Source organism: Lycorma delicatula, chromosome 7, assembly GCF_047948215.1.
Source record: "Lycorma delicatula isolate Av1 chromosome 7, ASM4794821v1, whole genome shotgun sequence".
Taxonomy (NCBI): domain Eukaryota; kingdom Metazoa; phylum Arthropoda; class Insecta; order Hemiptera; family Fulgoridae; genus Lycorma; species Lycorma delicatula.
The window spans coordinates 69,039,893-69,059,988 of NC_134461.1; positions in this window are offsets into that span (position 1 = coordinate 69,039,893).

The window sequence follows — 20,096 nt, forward strand, 5'->3', positions numbered from 1 at the left end:
TTCGCTTAAATTTTCTATTATTTTTTGGATAAGGACCTAAAACTTATGTAATTAAAGTTTTTTGATATAACCAACCATTGGCCTAGGGGTGGAAAAAATGGGGTTTGAAGACAAAAAACATCATACCTTCCTTAATAGATACAGTATCGAATCGGTTTACAGTGGTCGGTAGTATTCTACACATTACCTAAAACATTTTTCTGAAAAGACTTTTGATATAACCAACCCCTTACGGCCAGGGGTGAACAAAATATTGCTGGAATTGTAAGGTTTGTTTCCAGAGTTATAGCTAAATAAAATTTTAATTAATGAAATATTTGGCTCTTACAAGGGGAAGGTATATCGGTTCGATTCCGACTTCATTTCCTTCTTTTTTTTTTTTTTTAATGAAAAGTACATAAAATTTTACTTTAGTAATAACTTCTGCTTTTTTTCATATTTTTTTTATTGAATTATTATTTATTATAAAACTCTTTTTACAATCAGAGGTATTAATTATTAATAAATAAATATAATTAAATTTAAAAAATCCAAATTTTTGGATTTTGGGCTTTTTTGGACACTTTTGGTAAAGTCAATTGCAATCAAAAGAGGAGGTGCACAATTAGATGTTATAACAGTCCGAAATCCAAAATTTCAACATTCTATGGCTAATCGTTTTTGAGTTATGCGAGATACATATGCACATACGTATGTACAGATGTCATGCCGAAAATAGTCAAAATGGATTCAGGGATGGTCAAATGGAAATTTCCGTGGAAATCTGAAAATCCACATTTTTTGCGGTCACCATACTTCCTTTACTTAGAACAAGGATGTAAAAATCGAGATTTATAAATAACAGTTAATTATTTTAATTGGTCCCAAATTATTTTTAATGGCAACTAGTCCCTGATTATTGAATGAATTCACTGCTGTAACAATTCGATTTCGCAGATCTTGAAGAGTAGCAGGCTTAATTGGTAAACCCACCAGTTGTACTAGTGGTTAACTCGTCATCGTAAATCAACTGATTTTGAAGACGAGATTTCTTAGGTTCAGGTCCTAGCAAAGGCAAAAATAATTTTTTTACGGATTTGAATAGTGGATTACCAGTGTTCTTTGGTGGTTGGGATTCAGTTAATCACACATCTCAGGAATGGTCGACCTTAACTGTACACAAGTCTACACTTCACTTACATTCACACATATCATCCTCTGAAGTAATACCTTACAGTAGTTCCGGAGGCCAAACAAAAAAAAAAAATAACCCTGAAGTAAAAGGTTACATATATATATATATATATATATATATATATATTTGTTGTTGCTTTATATTCTAATGTCGACATATTACAAAACAGAATTATAAACAGTGTTTCGGTCTAAACTAATAAAAAATATTATTACATTTATTATTTTAAAATTAATGACATAATACATTTCACTTAATAGAAAGTAATAATATTAAAAATACCTATATTTATTTGTTATAATAGATTATAATATGAAAACAAGTTTAAATTTAATATTATATTATAATAGAATACAATACGAATAGGATAGGGCAGCTTACACTTTAATATCAACTCATCACTTTATATTTAAATAACTTGAAAATAATGAGGTGATATTTAATAATTAAAGGTCTGATGTTTAAAATAACCCAGGTCATGTTTTAAATGGACTTTTATTCAAAATCAATAAAAGACCTTTAATAATTAAAAATAAATTATTGTTTTTATTTTTACGTAAAATATATATTTTTCAAACCGAATGAATTATCCAATTTGGGTTGTAAATGGGTAAAACTCTCCAAATTACAAAATAGTTTATTTCATTATATTTTTGGATAATCTAATGTTTTAGGTAGATTTCATAAGAAAGCTTCCTATTATAATGGGTACCATGATCCGACTTCGGAAAATTTTGACATATTGTTGCGTTTACAGCCCCCAATCCCCAAAACCACCGTCGGCTCAAAATTTTATATATACATATATATATATATATATTTCACTTTCTTGTGGACACGATAATTGCCGTAATTTTGTGCCAATCACAACTTTTTCCTTAAAAATAACTCGTCCGAAAATCTTGGACGAGTTCGTTAACGGCCAAAATTGAACCATGGGAATGGAAATGCCCGGGGGGGGGGACTTTTTCAAAAAAACAAAATATCGCTACAACATTCTTATTAAGTAAAATATCGAATTCGTTTAAAGTTTCTACTACCTTTTTTTGATAAGGGCCTGAATCTTATTTCAGTAAAGATTTTTGATATAGCCAACTATTGGCCCAGGGGGGAAAATGGGTTTTGAAGACGACAAAACATCATACCTCCCTTAATAGGCACAGTATCGAATCGGTTTCAAAGATTAGTCCTGTAAACATTACCTAAAACTTTTGTCTGAAACAATTTTTGATATGACCAACCTTGACGGCAAGGGATGACCAAAATGTTGCTAGAATTGTAATAAGATAGGGCTCGTCGTATGCTAAATATTTGAAACTTTTTTCACATGCAACAATTGTTGTATTGAGTAAATTTGAAGTTTTTTCTTAATTTTAAGGTGGAATCTTTTTTATACCTTTTATACTCTACTTAGCACCGGTAAAATCTACCTCTGCCTTCCGGTGTGCCGATAGAAATTTTTTTCATCTACATGCTTCGTAACATAAACTAATCAAGCAAAGTTTTAACTGCAATTTTTTATATATATCTATATATATAAAATCAAATTTAGCCATTCAGCCGTATACCACATTTGGCGATGATGTTTTTGCCATTTGAATTTTCCTCGTAGGTTTTACGGGTGGCTTGCCATTGTCTTCCCAATGTGGTTAATTGAAACCCAACCACCAAAGAACACCGGTATCCACAGTTTAGTATTCAAATCCATATAAAAGCAATTGACTTTACAAGGACTCGAACCTTAGAGCTCTTGGATTTCGAAAATTAGTTGATTTTGCGGTGACGAGTTTAATCATTAAACTAATATATATATATATATATATATATATATATTATTTATGAAGCTGTGACAGTGTTACTACATTATGTTTAATGTGTTTGTTATTACTCTATTTCCATTTAACTCGGTTGTGCATATTTTTTTTTTTCAAATTTATGTTTATTAAAAAGGAACAATAATTTGTGTAATAGTTTTCCTGCATTTCAATATAGCGAATCTAAAACTAATAATAGATTTATTTATGTTATCTTCTCTTTTCATGACCACGATAAAAATATATGAAGCGTAAAATCTGCACAGTTTAATAAAGAATTTAGTCACATTGTAGAACGTTGCACTATTGTTCTACGTTTTAATTCACGATACAAAAGATATGTGATACATTCTTTTCGCTTAAATGTCAAGAGGGATAAAAATGTATTGTGTAGAGAATGCAAGACTGTCGATTTCAGATACTTGACACTGAGCTCCTTTTGGAATCCAAGGGGTGTAAACTTAAAAAAAGGGTTGACAGCGTCATTGAACGATACGGATGGTACTCAGTCGACTGTTGGCTCTCGATGTTCAGTTAGAGCTATAAATCAGCAAGCTTACCCGTTCAGCACCCATTTTATCCATATATAAATGCATTTGTACATACCAGAAACATCCAACCCGATCATATAGTAAAATTTTATGCCATTGAAATAAATGATTATTGTTGATTTCACATTCAGATATACAACCATTATGTTTTTTATGAATCGTTTAATTTTCACTCGTCGAATAAACTGAAATGAGAAAGGTTATTTTAACGTGTAAAATAACGAAGTTTTAAAAATATTATTTTTAAAGCTTTTTTTAAATAAAATTTTAGACAATTCAAAAACAAGGGTTGTCTAAAAAATATGAGTTTAACAATTAAATATCACGAATCATTTAGTAATAATATCTTTATTGATAGTTTGTAGAATTTTTTATTTTTTCAATCGTTTTATTATTATTTGTAAGAGAAAGTATATTTGAATAATTTAATTATTTATTATCTGTTAACATATTTTATTATTATACAGGATTATCATAAAAGAATGGTGCGGTTTTGAACATGGTTTTTATTAAAACAGATTACTTACAGTTTATGTTTTTATTTTTCAAATTTGTCGTCTCAAACATTTTTTTACATAATTAATAAATTTCAATATGTGAGCCCTTAGTCGCTCGACAAATATCCAAATGATACTCAACTTCTCTCCAAACATTAGTTAACATTTCTTCGTTAATTGTTGTCATTGCTTCATTAATCCTGTTTTTTAAGAGGTGTAGGTCGCGAATTTTTTGTGTATAAACAACGCTTTTAATGTACCCCACAAGAAAAAATCGCAAAGTGTCAGGTCTGGACTCCTTGGAGGCCAAAGTATGGGTAAGGACCCATACTTGCCTGCCTATCCATCGATCTCCAAATTTTTCGATCAAAGCGTCCGTGACCAATGCATTGAAGTGCGGGGGAGCACCATCTTGTTGCAAATGAAGTTGATGAATGTTTCCGAGTTCGTCCGGCTGAGGAAAGCAATAATTGGTTAACATGTCAAGATACACAACTCCATTAATTGCTTTTTCAGCGAAGAAGAAAGGCCCTATTACACGATTTTTCATCACACCACACCAAACATTAACTTTAGGCGAATCGCGTTGTTTCTCAATAATTGCTTGTGTGTTTTCAGAGCCCCATATTCGTGAATTGTGTCTGTTAACACATCCATTCACATGGAATGTAGCTTCTTCTTCTGTAAAACTTATATCATCTAAAAATGATTCGTTTTCACTTATTCTGTTCAACATTTCAACAGCGAAATTGTAACGTTTTACCACCATCATCGGGTTTCAATTCCTGCAGTATCTGGATTTTATAAGCGTGTAATTTCAGTTTTTTATGTAAAACTTTGTGAACTGTTGATTTTGGAATACCTAATTCAACGTTTCGATGGGGGATGGACTTCCCAGGACTTCTAATTGCCGATTGTCTAATTAGTTCAACCGTTTCGTCTGGTGCACTTGGTTTGCCGGCTGATTTCTGTTTCTTAACTGATCCAGTTTCTTCGAACTGTTTAACCCAACGTTTATGTTCTTTTTGTGTGGTGGATCTCTTCCGAATTCACGTCGAAACGTACATTGAACTAAAATTACGGATTTTAATTCAGCCTTCAATAAAACACACTTTGCTTTGTCTTTATCAAAGAACATAGTAACTCACTAAACTCACCGCAACAACAATATAAGAACTGACGTTGTGGTTACAACTGCTGATAAACAAACTTTTGGGTTGGAGGCTTTGATGGGATACCAACATAACATCTAGAAATTTCCCTACAATCTTCCTATGAATTACTGAAACCGCACCATTCTTTTATGATAATCCGGTATATTGAGTATTATAATGACGTAAACTTAATCGTTATTTAGTGTGATTTTCATCATTGATCTACATATGATAATAAACACGTGGTTGTTATTTTTTTCAATGGTTTTCTTATGTTACAGCTTTGGTTCTGATGACTATATAATATAGCATAGTTAATATCGTTCTAAATCCAATATGGCAGACATTTTGAAAACACTCGTATTTCTTTGTTTACAACGGATAACAAATCATATGTTCCGATAAGGTTTTGCTGTAACAGCGAAACGATTTTGTTACGATAACAAAATGGATATATTATTACAGCATATCGTTACTGACTTGTTACTTTAAGTTATCTGATTTTGTAAGTTTTTGATTTTTTTTTAATTTTGTGATTTTTAGTGCGGGCGGGAGACTAAAAAGAAAAAATAAATAATTTTTTTTTTAAATTTCACTAATTCTTTAAAGGAGTGGTTCTTCCGAGGAGATCCTCTTGTTTTGACATCTTGTTCTTTGTAGATTTTAACGTCGTTTGTATGTGGTGCTTTCATTCCTTTATCTCCAGTGTAAACTTTTATGCCAAAAAGAAGGCTGAATATATTTTTGACCTCTAGATGATCTCAGTTTGGAATTCATTGATTGGAATATGAATAATAGTTGTAAGAATAATAATAATTTGAGGCCGGCTATGCAATCTCAACTTGATCTAGTATTTACCAACTTTCTTGTTGATGTTTTTTTTTCTGATGGCATGGTTAGATCTGAAAAATTCTATCCATCATTCACCGTGATTGTTAAGGATTTTAAGTACACTAATTTTGAATGCTCCTGCTTTTAACTTCTTCGAAGATAATTTTCCTTCATTGTATCATAATGTCAAAAATACTTACTGGTCTAACGTTCTCCTTTCGAACAACCTAACTGAGACTACGTATCGCCTTTCACCGTGTCATAATAAATGCCATAGAAGGGAACCAATAATAAGGGGATGCCATAGTAAATGCTCTCTAGATTTAAATCTTAAAGATTTCCTTAGTAATCTCATTAGACTCATTAAAATGTAGAAAAAGGGCGTTGTTTTAAGCAGTCTGGATTACCTACGGATTATGAGATATTTTCACGATTGAGACGCCAGTTCAAGAGCACTCTGATAGATAAACTAACGTGTCCCAGGGTTCTGAGCAGGATTTTTTAAGTAATCCATACCGGTTTTGAAATCATGTTTCCAAGGTAGGACTGATGTTCGGAAAACCATTACTTCGTTGCTTGATGGCAGTTGTATTACTAATACGAATGAATTTTGTTGTCAAATGGGTGTATTAGGTTTTTGAGGAGGATTTGCACCCCGAAACTATGCTACTGGATGAGTCCAATTGCGCTGAGACCGATGTTCCTAATGTGGATTTAGAGGTGGTTCTTGATGTGATAAGATCCTTGTAAATCCTAGCTGTATTCCTACTCCTGATGGTTTTCAGTTATGTTGTAAAACATCACAAATTGATGTTTTGTCATCAAAGGAATCTGTGATATTATAGCACCTATTTTATCATCTTTATGAAATTGGAGTCCTCAAATCGGGGTATTCCCAGATCTTCGTAAGAAGGCTACTGTAACCTCCGTTTCTAAGCCTGGTATTCTGTCTGTCCAAAACTCTTCTTTTTTTTTATTTAACCTCCGGGACCACCGTTAGGTATTGATTGCTTCAGAGGATGAGATGAATGATTTATAGCGCGTGTGAAAATGCCTTGATTTACCGGATTCGAATTCAGGACCTCCGAATGAAAGGCCGAGACGCTATCACTCGTGCCACGAAGGCCGGCAAGGCATTCGTATCTAAACTAACATAAATGTATTCAAAATATTTTAAATGATTAGTATCTGAAACTATTAGAATAAAAATTTACTTTTAATAGATTCAAATCATTTAGTTCCTTCTCGGTATGATAAATGTTCTCTAATAACGCTTAATTTACAAAGTAATAAATAATAAGAAAAAAGAAGTAGTTACAAGTGGATTATTTAAAACAGTAAAAACTTTGAAGCAGTCATAGAATTCCTAATATTAGACGTGAGCGTTTATACTCCCACCTTCGATAAGCTTGTAGCGGTAGAAGGTATTATTACTTTCAACTACTATGATTAATAGTTAGAAACTATTCCTAGCCTAAAACACGTAAATTTATAGAAACATTTTAAATGAATTTTAAGTCAATTGATTGTAACAGTAAAAAATGCAGAAGTAAGTTTTTTAGAATGTATTCCTCCATTTAAGAAAAAGTACGCCATTGAGTCCTTAATTATTCCTCAACTACCCCATTCATTTTATCAAACATTTAATAGAACCAGTCCCCTTTATATGCATGTCACCGTGCGACATTTAATGACTAAGATTAAATCATTCTTAAAACATATAATAAAATAGACGGTAGTCTACGTACGCACGTATGCATTGTCACGTAAACCTATCCAAAAGAATGTTTAAGCAAAATTTTAATATTTTTGTATTTCAAAACTCCAGAATAAAGAGAATTGAAAGAAAATCTGGGGGATTATAACATACTTCAGTAACAGTTACCTAATGTTTCCCTTACTGTAACATATGGGAAGGTAAAAGTTAAAAAATAATTTTATTATTTCTACAGCTAAATGAAAATATTTTTACAGATTTACAAATGAGTCGATTTCTAAAATTTGATTTCTTTTTCCACTGATTTCAATAATTATTTTATTCTGTAGGCAGATTTCCTCTTGGCTACTTAAGTGGAAAACTCTTAAACGAAAATTTTCATTGTTTACATAATCAGAACAATACTCTTTTTTTTATTGATATTAAATTTTTATAGCATAATATATATAGCATGCTGTCATTCTGATCTTTAAATTAATATTCAAGAAAAAATTGGTTGGAATACTTATGATTAAAATATAATTAATAATCCGGGAATCCAGATAGTCTTAGCACAAATTTGGAGTCTCAATTAGTCTTTTTTATGGATTTAATTTCTTAATTTTATAAAGATGCAGTTTTCTCAGTTTTCGTTCATTTTTCATACTGGTACGGTTTTTGTGGGTCTATATTTATTTTAAATTAGAATATTTTTAAGTTAAATAAATTAAGAAAGAGTTGTAAAAATTGTATTTTTTTAAGTTTCTTTAAATTTGAAGTTTGTCCCAAGATAAAGTAATAAATTTGAGATATTTTTTTAATTAATTTTTTTATATTACCTTCAAAATTACAGACTTGAAATAAAATTATTTTTTTTTTAGGTTTTAATGCTGTACTTTTTTAAAATCAGTTGTTTCTTTTACATGTTTGTGTAGCATTTATAAAATCAATAAATTAAAAATTTATACCACCTTACAAGCACGTTGATGTTCTCAATTAAATTAATTTATAAAATCTCATAGAATTACTAATTTGAACTTTACGAACTTAGCATATAAAATTTCCTTTTTTCCTTTATTACACAGTTTTCATTGATTGAACGTTATTGTTATTAAGTTTAGAATGAATTCGGAAACTTCTATAATTGGATATCTATATTTTCAATACTTGGATGAATTACGTTGATATCTACTCTAAAAGTGTAAATTAACAACCGAATATTTACACTAAAGATAAAATTATTAATAATTAATAAAAGTATAATATTTAGTTTTTGGGAAAATAATATTATAGCACAAAACATTTCAGCTATCCAACTACATTGAATTGTGAACAGATGTGTCACAATATATATGTCACTGCGGATGAATTCAGCTTATCTTCCAACTCAACCCAGATAATACTTTAAAGAAAATTTTTTTGACCTCCATGACTGAGGTAGGTAGTTCTAAGCATTTTGAGTAGATATCCCAGGTTCGAATCCCGGTCAGGCATGACATTTTTTTATACGCTACAATTTCCACTAGGCTAATGACCATAGTGTTGATGTCCATTCTTTCATAACAAAAAGAAACAAAAATTTAGAATGATCTGATTACATTTTCACAGATTTTATTTTTGCAAAACTCGAATTAATTCTAGGTTACACATAAAAATGAAAGTTATAAAATCTCATGCACTTAAAATTCTATTCTTTTTGCAGAATATTCTGAAAATTGTTTTCTTGAATTACAAAAATTACTTTGAATTGTAGCGTTAATGTTACAGCAATAAATTTATACCAATAATTCCGTGAACAGTAGACCTTAACTTTATGGACTGAATTTAATAAATCGAGCTCCATTGAAATTGAATTTAATAAAACATAAATTCGAATTAAATTATCAATCATAAGTGATCGGTAAGTTAAACCAGTACCAACATTAAATTTACTGAATTAAATTTAATCACTAAATTTTATTTATTTTATTAAATTTGTTTACCTTCTTAATTCTTTGTATTAATGGAAGACAGTGTAACAAAAAAAAGTACATCAAAAACAAGTGTAAAATAAAGAATTTAATAATGTATGTAGAAAAGCATGTGAAGTAGTAGAAGAATGGCCTTAGACATAAGATGGAGCAAAACGTGAATGAGAGAAGTATTTTATGTGTAACCGTTATAAGACTGGAAATGGTTAGTAAAATCTGTGTAAATCATGTTAGGAGTGGAAGGGAGATAGTTGTTCAGTTTGTAACAGCGGTGAGTGAATCGGAGAGAAACGAGAGAGGGAAACGTATCTTTTCATCATCCTCTATTTAATCCTCTTATTTTTCCACCATTTTGAAACTGAAACATCGTTATATGTGTATCATTTTGTCTAACATTATTCATGTACTTGCTTCGCTGATTTAATTTATCTTTTTTTTCCCCTGCATCCTTGGACCGGATTTGCGAGTCAAGCATGACTCAGTCCAGGGGCGTGTCCTTACAACTCTAACGGGCCTCTCTGCCTACCGGCAGTAGGTCTTGCATGGCAGGTCGGCCGGTCGGTTTTGGATCTTCTTATTTTAATTTGCCTGTTAATATCTTCAGAGGCGGGGGTATCCGGGCTTGGTTATGCCGTTCTCGGGACCCCGCCCATCCACCGGGATTCGGTCTTTTCTCAATTTTTTTTTTTTTTGACCCGGATGATCGGGGTTCTCGTGCCTTCTCACTACCGCCGACCAGTGCAAGCACGGACGAGTGGCAGCTCAACAGGGAGCGTCCTTCCCCCCCTCGTCTTTCATCCGGGCTTTAGTCTGCCCCCCATTCTTTGTAATTCTTTTCTTTCCTCTTTAGGATGTCGGTAATCAGGTTCATGTGTGGGACAGCGGTACAAATAGGTGTCGGATGGATCCATCCGAGAATACAATTTTTTACTTTTTTTTTAATCTCCGGGTCCACCGTTTGGCATGCTTTAGAGGATGAGCTTAATGATTTGAAGCGTGCGTGAAAATACCATACATGACCTGGATTCGAACCCGGGACCTCCGGATGAAAGGCCGAGACGCTACCACTCGCGTCACGGAGGCTGGCCCGAGATTACAATTTAACTTGGCCCTATCCCACCGAGGACATTCAAAGAAGATATGGTAGGAGTGTCCTGCAGCCCGCAATATATTTAATTCTGGAATATTCGTCTACCAGACCGATACAGATATTCCCCATATTCGACATGACCGGAGAGGAACTGTGTGACACGATATCCAATCTCTCCACGTCTCCTCCACAGACTCGGCTCCAACCTGGGTATGAGTCTACACGTCCAGGCGCCACTCATCGACGTGTTCCATGCCTCCCCATTCTTGAGTTAATAGTGCCGCCGCATCTTCTTCGGTCATTCCCTTATACTGTCTTTTCTCTGCAAAGCTCTGAGACGAATCGGACGTACCCCAGCGAGTACCCCCACCGCCTCTGTAGACTTTTAATTTATCTAATCGATTTTTTTTACTCTACCATTAAAAATCACCGTTTCAGGATAAATTATTCTATTTGCAAATAATTCAATATTATTATTTACTCCGTGAATAATAAAATTAGTTACGGGTATTAAAATTTATTTCTTCCTGAGCAACGGTAAATGTAAAAGAGATAAAAAATTAATTCAATAACTTTTTTTATAATTTATAAAGTTTATGAAATGCACATATTTATCCCGCGTCACATTTTTGAACACTCTATAAAGATTATTATTTTTTTTTTATAGCTGCTTCAAATGTCACTCGTTCGTTTAAACATTTAGTTTTACAATAGCGTTCTAAATCTTGGCCGCTGTAAAAATCTATTTAAGTAAGAGGTAATATTAACATCGGAACTTATTTTATCGCTTTTTCTTTACGATCACTTTCCCCTTCAAATTAAGAACTATAAAGCTCAACATTTTTAATCAAAATAACGTTTAAAAAGGCGATATAAAGTTTCTTATTAATTAATTTGTAACCCATACTGCCTGCCTATTACATTAAAGATTTAATTACCCATGAAAATAGTTGTTTCCTTATTGTAAGATGTATTAAAAATAAAAGATTTCTATATAATATCGGTATTTAATATAATGTTTTATTACAATAATAAATTACGTGGTTGTAAAATTTGAATTATAATATTTGTTTTAAAATAAAAGTTCACTTAACTATTGAAAAATATGATTTTATGCTAATTTTTTAACAAACTCTCTCTTTGGTTAAAAAGTAATCCCAAGCCAACAGGATTGGATATAAATAAACCCTATTAACTACTATTTTTCTGTTTGCATTACTTTCCAAATATGCTAATTTATTTGAAAATATATGCACTTTTAAATTTAACTACTGAAAATATAAGTATAATTGATTACAAACTGTTAATTTTTAATTTTTTCAACAGAAAACATTTTTTTCTTGTTTAATTTATTCTGTATTTATAAGTGCATAGTTCATAAACTAAGGTCCTATATGAGTGTTAATTTTTTAAAAACGTTTTGAACATAGAAAGATTTCCTTCGTTATACAATTAAAATTTAGTGAATTCAGTTTCTATTGATTTCCTGGCATCATAGCTCTAGAGTTATGCTGCAAGAAGAAAAGTACGATAATCAGTTACAAAAACGGGTATGGATTTTTAATTTCTCGACGTTTCATGACCCAGGTACTCTAAAAAAAAAAAGAAGAAGTTGGGGTATATTCGTATATATGTGTGTTAACGTGTTTTTGAAACTTAATAATTTTTGACTGGATAAACAGATTTTGATGAAATATGATACAGAGACAGATGAATATGATACAGAGAGTATGGGGCAATTTGTTGGTAAAAATTTGGGGTCTATAGCTCCAGGTGGTGAGGTTGATAGTCTTTTGGGATCAGTTTTATCAAAACTCTGTTAACATAATTCCACTTTACAACTCGGCACATGCTACTTACTATGTTACCTTATTTACTTATCTTTTTTTTTGTCACTCCCAGAGCGACCGATACAGCCTTAAAGCATTACCTCAATCGCTCCGGAGTGTCATGGCAGCAGATTGCTCCACCTTGACTTGGCCCCCCAGAGGCCCCCATCCCGGTCTCCCCTGGATCATAGGAACAGCCTGACTTCCGCTTCTGGATAGCCGTGATGCCCTTCCCCAGAAGACCTGTCCTTCCCGGCCCTAACCTACTAGTTCAGGCATGCATTTCGCATGCCCTTCCCCTCAACACGTCCTCTCATACCATCAGAGTCCTACGAGCCATCGTTGGATACACCCCGACTTCCCCGCTCTTGTGTGCGGGCGAGCCTAGGTGTCCTAGGCAAAGAGGCTTCCTACCTGGCCCTAGACGTCGCCACGTTTCGTCCTCACTTTCTTTATTTCTTGAAGTCATAAACAAATACATCAAATATAAAACAAGACAAAAAACAACATAATAACTTGAAAAATTACAATTCAGAATGTACTAATTACTTAATCTAATAACCTTAATCTAATAAGTAAGCTTTTTACGCTTAAGGCCGGATGCAGCTCCAACCCTGGTAGATTGGGTATCTCTAATCCATAACTCCTTTGTTCTTTACAACATATTACTTTCTTATTATACCATTTTTAAAAAGACTTTTACCCCGAAAAACTTTTCCCCTTCCCCAAAAATCGAAAAAGCTATTATTATATTTATTGCATATTTTTTAAGCAAATCTTTTTTATATCATCCTAGGCATATTAGTAGTGCAAGTGGCATAAAAACATACTTCGGGAACAATATTGAAGGTGGGGAAGCCGAGCCGAATTTAAAAATATTTAATCTTTTAAATGTTTTTTTATATTATAATTAATTCCTACCAGTATTATATTTTTTTTTAGGGGTAAAGATATTGAGGGTTGTACAGTTCAGTTCCTTAACTTTGTTTCAGAATAAGCCAATTCTAAATTATTATGAAGTGGGTGAGTCCATTCGGAATATTCCAGATTCGAACTCCCGTCAGAAGTATTATATTTTATTCGCGTCGTTACATTTTATATTCCCAAAGCAACCTTTAAGTTGATCTGGTGAATTAATAATAAAAAAAGATGTAAAAACCGCAAATGAATTTTATTAGGGTTCTGTTCTTAGAATATTTTCGAATTTCTGCGAGGGCAATGGCAAAATTTTGATGTAAAATTGTTATCAAATATTGCAGAACTATATAATTATTGTTATTCACCTCAAAAAGCAAAATATATTAAGAAAACATTTTTTTATGAATAGCACTTGCGGCGCCGACTAGTGTTCCTCCTCCTGTAACTCGTATATGATGTTTAATAAATCATTATATATTTTAAATATTGATATAACCACAATGTTAAACGAGAGCGAGTGTTTTGATTGTACTCCTACAAAGTAGTACTGGCACACTCACTAGGAAACAGTTAAAAATTTTGATGTTAATGATTTTCAAGCGTCTACGTGGTCCCAAATTACAGGTATGTAGGAAGCATTCTACAAAACTTTGGTTTTCACCTGCTTATCTAAAAAGTTCCATATTGGTATGTGTTTTTGCAAATCTCGATAATTCTATTACATTTAAAGTAAATTATATTCAAACTTTATCAATTTTGATAATAAATAATTTTGGAACATAGTTAATAAAATTAAAAAAAAAAAAAACAAAAAAACAGAATAGATCGTTTCTTTACAAAACCAGTTTTATTTCATGAAAGTTGGTTTAAACTGATGGAAATATTTGAAACCGCGCCATACGTATCCTGTGCATAACTTTCCTATTTGTCACTTTATATAATTTTGTTTTTTAAAATATAAAGCATGATACTGTCACGCACAATTTGGTAACCCTGCTGAGTGAGAATAATTATCGCTTCATTTTCCTTGAAAAATAGAGAGAATTTAATGATTAGTGAAATCGCTGAGTATTAGTAACAAGTCATTACATGATTCATCGGCTATGACCTATCGTTTCAAATTAATGACTTTATTCATTTATCACCTCGAGTGTGAACAACGAATTTATAGTTTTTGCAGTAAGCTATACATTTTATTATAACATATTAACAAAAAATAAATTATAATTAATGTTAAAGGGTAGAACTGCTAGTAATAATTTTAACATTTTTTTATCAACTTGCATAAAAAGTATGACTTATGTAGTATCTAGAGATTGTACTGCATCAAAAGCTTAATTAAAAAGTAAGAAAACAATAAATTTTATTTATATATTTTTTTTTAAATAATTTCAAACGATATGTTAACAATTTTAAAATAACAGCTTAAGAATTTAGAAGAAAATTGAAAGTAATTTTATTGATCTTGGCTAAGGAAAACTGGGGAACGACGAAAAATGTTGTGAATGTAGTAGATTTGTCACCTGATGTAAGCTAATATTTAAATAAATTGAAAAATACGGTTCCTTATTCCATATTAATGCTACGTAGTTTAATTTTCTATTACATTTCTTAAACATTCACATAATAATCTTTTGATTCTTTCATGGATTTTTTGAATGATTACTTTATTTCATTATTTAATTCGTAAACGGAACGTATAATGATTTAAAATGTTATTTGATCTATCCCGATAATGAAAAAAGCTTAATACTATTATAATATCAGGCCTCAGTCATTTTATATTAGATATTTATCAGCATATTACAAGTTAACGAATTTACTCCTTTGAAAAAATACCTAAATAGAATTATTTTTTTTATTGTTAGATAACTAGATTTGAAATATTCTTTTTTACTTTTTTTAAACATTTTTTTTTTTTTTTTTTTATTTCCAAGTAAGATTTTAGTTTATGTATCTTGGCTGGCATAAACACTCTTTTTAATTCATAACATGTTTTTGTAATAAAAGAAGTGGAAAAGGAACAACGAATAGAAAGTGCCAAATTTTTGCCGGTTGAATTATTTTTAATTAATACTAGAAAAAAGGAGAGCTTATTGCCCGCCTCGAGAATGTTACATGGTTTATATTTTTTTCACATGATTCTGTTAATTGTTTTTTCCAACTGAACTAAATAACGTTCATGAATCTAACATAGTAACAACTAAAACTTTTACAATGAAACTTCAAAATCATGAAGGTTTTTAGCTGTTTCTTGAGATGTGATTTTTTTAACACAGCTTTAACCCCAACGATTTTTATTTTTTATCTCCAAAACACAAATATAATTTTAGATAAACGTTCGAATGATTGAATCGTTCAGGAAGTATAAATCATTTTTGCGCTGCGCGCAGCCTCCCGGCACACGACCAATAGCAGCTGAAATAAAAATTTGAGCACATAAACAAACCCATGCACCATCCTGTTTATTTTTAATGGAGAAAAATCTCAGTTTTTAGGTTTGAACGGAAATATCCATTTTGACCATCCCTGAATCTATTTTGACTAATTTCGGCGTGACTCTGTACGTATGTGTGTATCTGACATAACTCAAAAACGATTATCCGTAGAAAGTTGAAATTTTAGAACTGCTGTAACATCTAGTTTTACACCTCCCCTTTTGATTGCAATCGACTGAACCAAAAGAGTCCAAAAACAGCCAAAAATAAAACAAAAATCTGGATTTTGGACTTTTTCTTAACTGCAGTAATAAGCCCTCATTTAGAGCTTTTCAACGATATATCATAAGCGGTACTTATTTTCATTGGTTCCAGAGTTATAGCCAAATAAAATTTTAATTAATGAAAAATTTTTATCTTACAAGAGGAAGGCCTATCGGTTCGAATCAGACCTCATTTTCTTTTTTTTTAATTTAAATATATTGATTTTATTAATAATTATTAACCTCTGATTGTAAACAAATTACAATAAATAATAATTCAATATTAACAATAAAAAAAAAAACAAATATGAAAAAAAATCAGAAGTTATTAGTGAAATAAATATTATGTATTTTTAAAAATGTGTGTATATAATTTAATAGGCGTACAAGGAAGTCATGTGGTGTCTACATCAGATTTTTTATGGAAAGTGTAACACTACAAACTTTCTTATTATTCTACCAACTTATAAAAAAATGATGAAAAAAAGTAATTTTCTTTAGTTTTTAAAAAATTGCTATTTCTTGTTGCAAAAATTCTTTCTTGAAAAATGGCTGATGATTGAAAAATCGTAGATCCTAACACATCCAAAGACAACTAAAGCAATGGGAAGGATTTGATAATAGGCTGAGAGTAGGGCACTTTTAGAAGTGTTTTTCACGAGCGGAACGTCAATGAAGTTGAGATTTTATCAAAAAAGGATATTTTTTTTTTTACTTTTTATTTAGTTTTTTAACGAAAAATTTCTGTATTGAAATTTAATTTGGTACATTACCAAAAAAGTGATTGGAAAATAACCCCTAAAACAGTTATAGTTTTTGTAAATCTTATCATTAAACTTCAAACACATGGGGAAAAATTATTAATAGTATACTAATATAAAATTTAAAAAAATAGAATAGATTAATAACATTAAATAGATTACTGTTTTCCATGGTAGAGTTTCATTTTTCAGGTGGAAAGTTCCGAGTTAAAATTTCTATCGGATTACACATTTTTATATGCTTACAAATTTATCATGCCATATTCTATACCAAAAGTTTCATATTTTTGTGATTAATGTAAATTAATCATCTAAAAAATTGTATTTCCAAATTATAAACCACTCGTGAAAATTTTAGTTAAATATTATAAGGTAGATAAAAATCATTTTTCGAATAACGTTCATTTAATAATATCGTATTTTATTTAAATTTCAGCTTCATCATTGTTTTTTTTTTTTTTTGTCTTCAGTCACTTGACTGGTTTGATGCAGCTCTCCAAGATTCCCTATCTAGTGCTAATCGTTTCATTTCAGTATACCCTCTACATCCTACATCCCTAACAATTTGTTTTACATATTCCAAACGTGGCCTGCCTACACAATTTTTCCCTTCTACCTGTCCTTCCAAAATTAAAGCGACTATTCCAGGATGCCTTAGTATGTGGCCTATAAGTCTGTCTCTTCTTTTAACTATATTTTTCCAAATGCTTCTTTCTTCATCTATTTGCCGCAATACCTCCTCATTTGTCACTTTATCCACCCATCTGATTTTTAACATTCTCCTATAGCACCACATTTCAAAAGCTTCTAACCTTTTCTTCTCAGATACTCCGATTGTCCAAGTTTCACTTCCATATAAAGCGACACTCCAAACATACACTTTCAAAAATCTTTTCCTGACATTTAAATTAATTTTTGATGTAAACAACTTATATTTCTTACTGAAGGCTCGTTTAGCTTGTGCTATTCGGCATTTTATATCGCTCCTGCTTCGTCCATCTTTAGTAATTCTACTTCCCAAATAACAAAATTCTTCTACCTCCATAATCTTTTCTCCTCCTATTTTCACATTCAGTGGTCCATCTTTGTTATTTCTACTACATTTCATTACTTTTGTTTTGTTCTTGTTTATTTTCATGCGATAGTTCTTGCGTAGGACTTCATCTATGCCGTTCATTGTTTCTTCTAAATCCTTTTTATTCTCGGCTAGAATTACTATATCATCAGCAAATCGTAGCATCTTTATCTTTTCACCTTGTACTGTTACTCCGAATCTAAATTGTTCTTTAACATCATTAACTGCTAGTTCCATGTAAAGATTAAAAAGTAACGGAGATAGAGAACATCCTTGTCGGACTCCCTTTCTTATTATGGCTTCTTTCTTATGTTCTTCAATTGCTACTGTTGCTGTTTGGTTCCTGTACATGTTAGCAATTGTTCTTCTATCTCTGTATTTGAACCCTAATTTTTTTAAAATGCTGAACATTTTATTCCAGTCTACGTTATCGAATGCCTTTTCTAGGTCTATAAACGCCAAGTATGTTGGTTTGTTTTTCTTTAATCTTCCTTCTACTATTAATCTGAGGCCTAAAATTGCTTCCCGTGTCCCTATACTTTTCCTGAAACCAAATTGGTCTTCTCCTAACACTTCCTCCACTCTCCTCTCAATTCTTCTGTATAGAATTCTAGTTAAGATTTTTGATGCATGACTAGTTAAACTAATTGTTCTGTATTCTTCACATTTATCTGCCCCTGATTTCTTTGGTATCATTACTATAACACTTTTTTTGAAGTCTGACGGAAATTCCCCTTTTTCATAAATATTACACACCAGTTTGTATAATCTATCAATCGCCTCCTCCCCTGCACTGCGCAGTAATTCTACAGGTATTCCGTCTATTCCAGGAGCCTTCCTGCCATTTAAATCTTTTAATGCTCTCTTAAATTCAGATCTCAGTATTGTTTCTCCCATTTCATCCTCCTCAACTTCCTCTTCTTCCTCTATAAAACCATTTTCTAATTCATTTCCTCCGTATAACTCTTCAATATATTCCACCCATCTATCGACTTTACCTTTCGTATTATATATAGGTGCACCATCTTTGTTTAACACATTATTAGATTTTAATTTATGTACCCCAAAATTTTCCTTAACTTTCCTGTATGCTCCGTCTATTTTACCAATGTTCATTTCTCTTTCCACTTCTGAACACTTTTCTTTAATCCACTCTTCTTTCGCCAGTTTGCACTTCCTGTTTATAGCATTTCTTAATTTCCGATAGTTCCTTTTACTTTCTTCATCACTAGCATTCTTATATTTTCTACGTTCATCCATCAGCTGCAATATATCGTCTGAAACCCAAGGTTTTCTACCAGTTCTCTTTATTCCGCCTAAGTTCGCTTCTGCTGATTTAAGAATTTCCTTTTTAACATTCTCCCATTCTTCTTCTACATTTTCTATCTTATCTTTTTTACTCAGACCTCTAGCGATGTCCTCCTCAAAAATCTTCTTTACCTCCTCTTCCTCAAGCTTCTCTAAATTCCACCGATTCATCTGACACCTTTTCTTCAGGTTTTTAAACCCCAATCTACATTTCATTATCACCAAATTATGGTCGCTATCAATGTCTGCTCCAGGGTAAGTTTTGCAGTCAACGAGTTGATTTCTAAATCTTTGCTTAACCATGATATAATCTATCTGATACCTTCCAGTATCGCCTGGCTTTTTCCAAGTGTATATTCTTCTATTATGATTTTTAAATTGGGTGTTGGCAATTACTAAATTATACTTCGTGCAAAACTCTATAAGTCGGTCCCCTCTTTCATTCCTTTTGCCCAGCCCGTATTCACCCACTATATTTCCTTCCTTGCCTTTTCCAATGCTTGCATTCCAATCTCCAACTATTATTAAATTTTCATCTCCTTTTACGTGTTTAATTGCTTCATCAATCTCTTCGTATACACATTCTACCTCATCATCATCATGGGCGCTTGTAGGCATATAGACGTTAACAATCGTTGTCGGTTTAGGTTTTGAATTTATCCTTATTACAATGACTCTATCGCTATGCGTCTTGAAATACTCCACTCTCCTCCCTATTTTCTTGTTC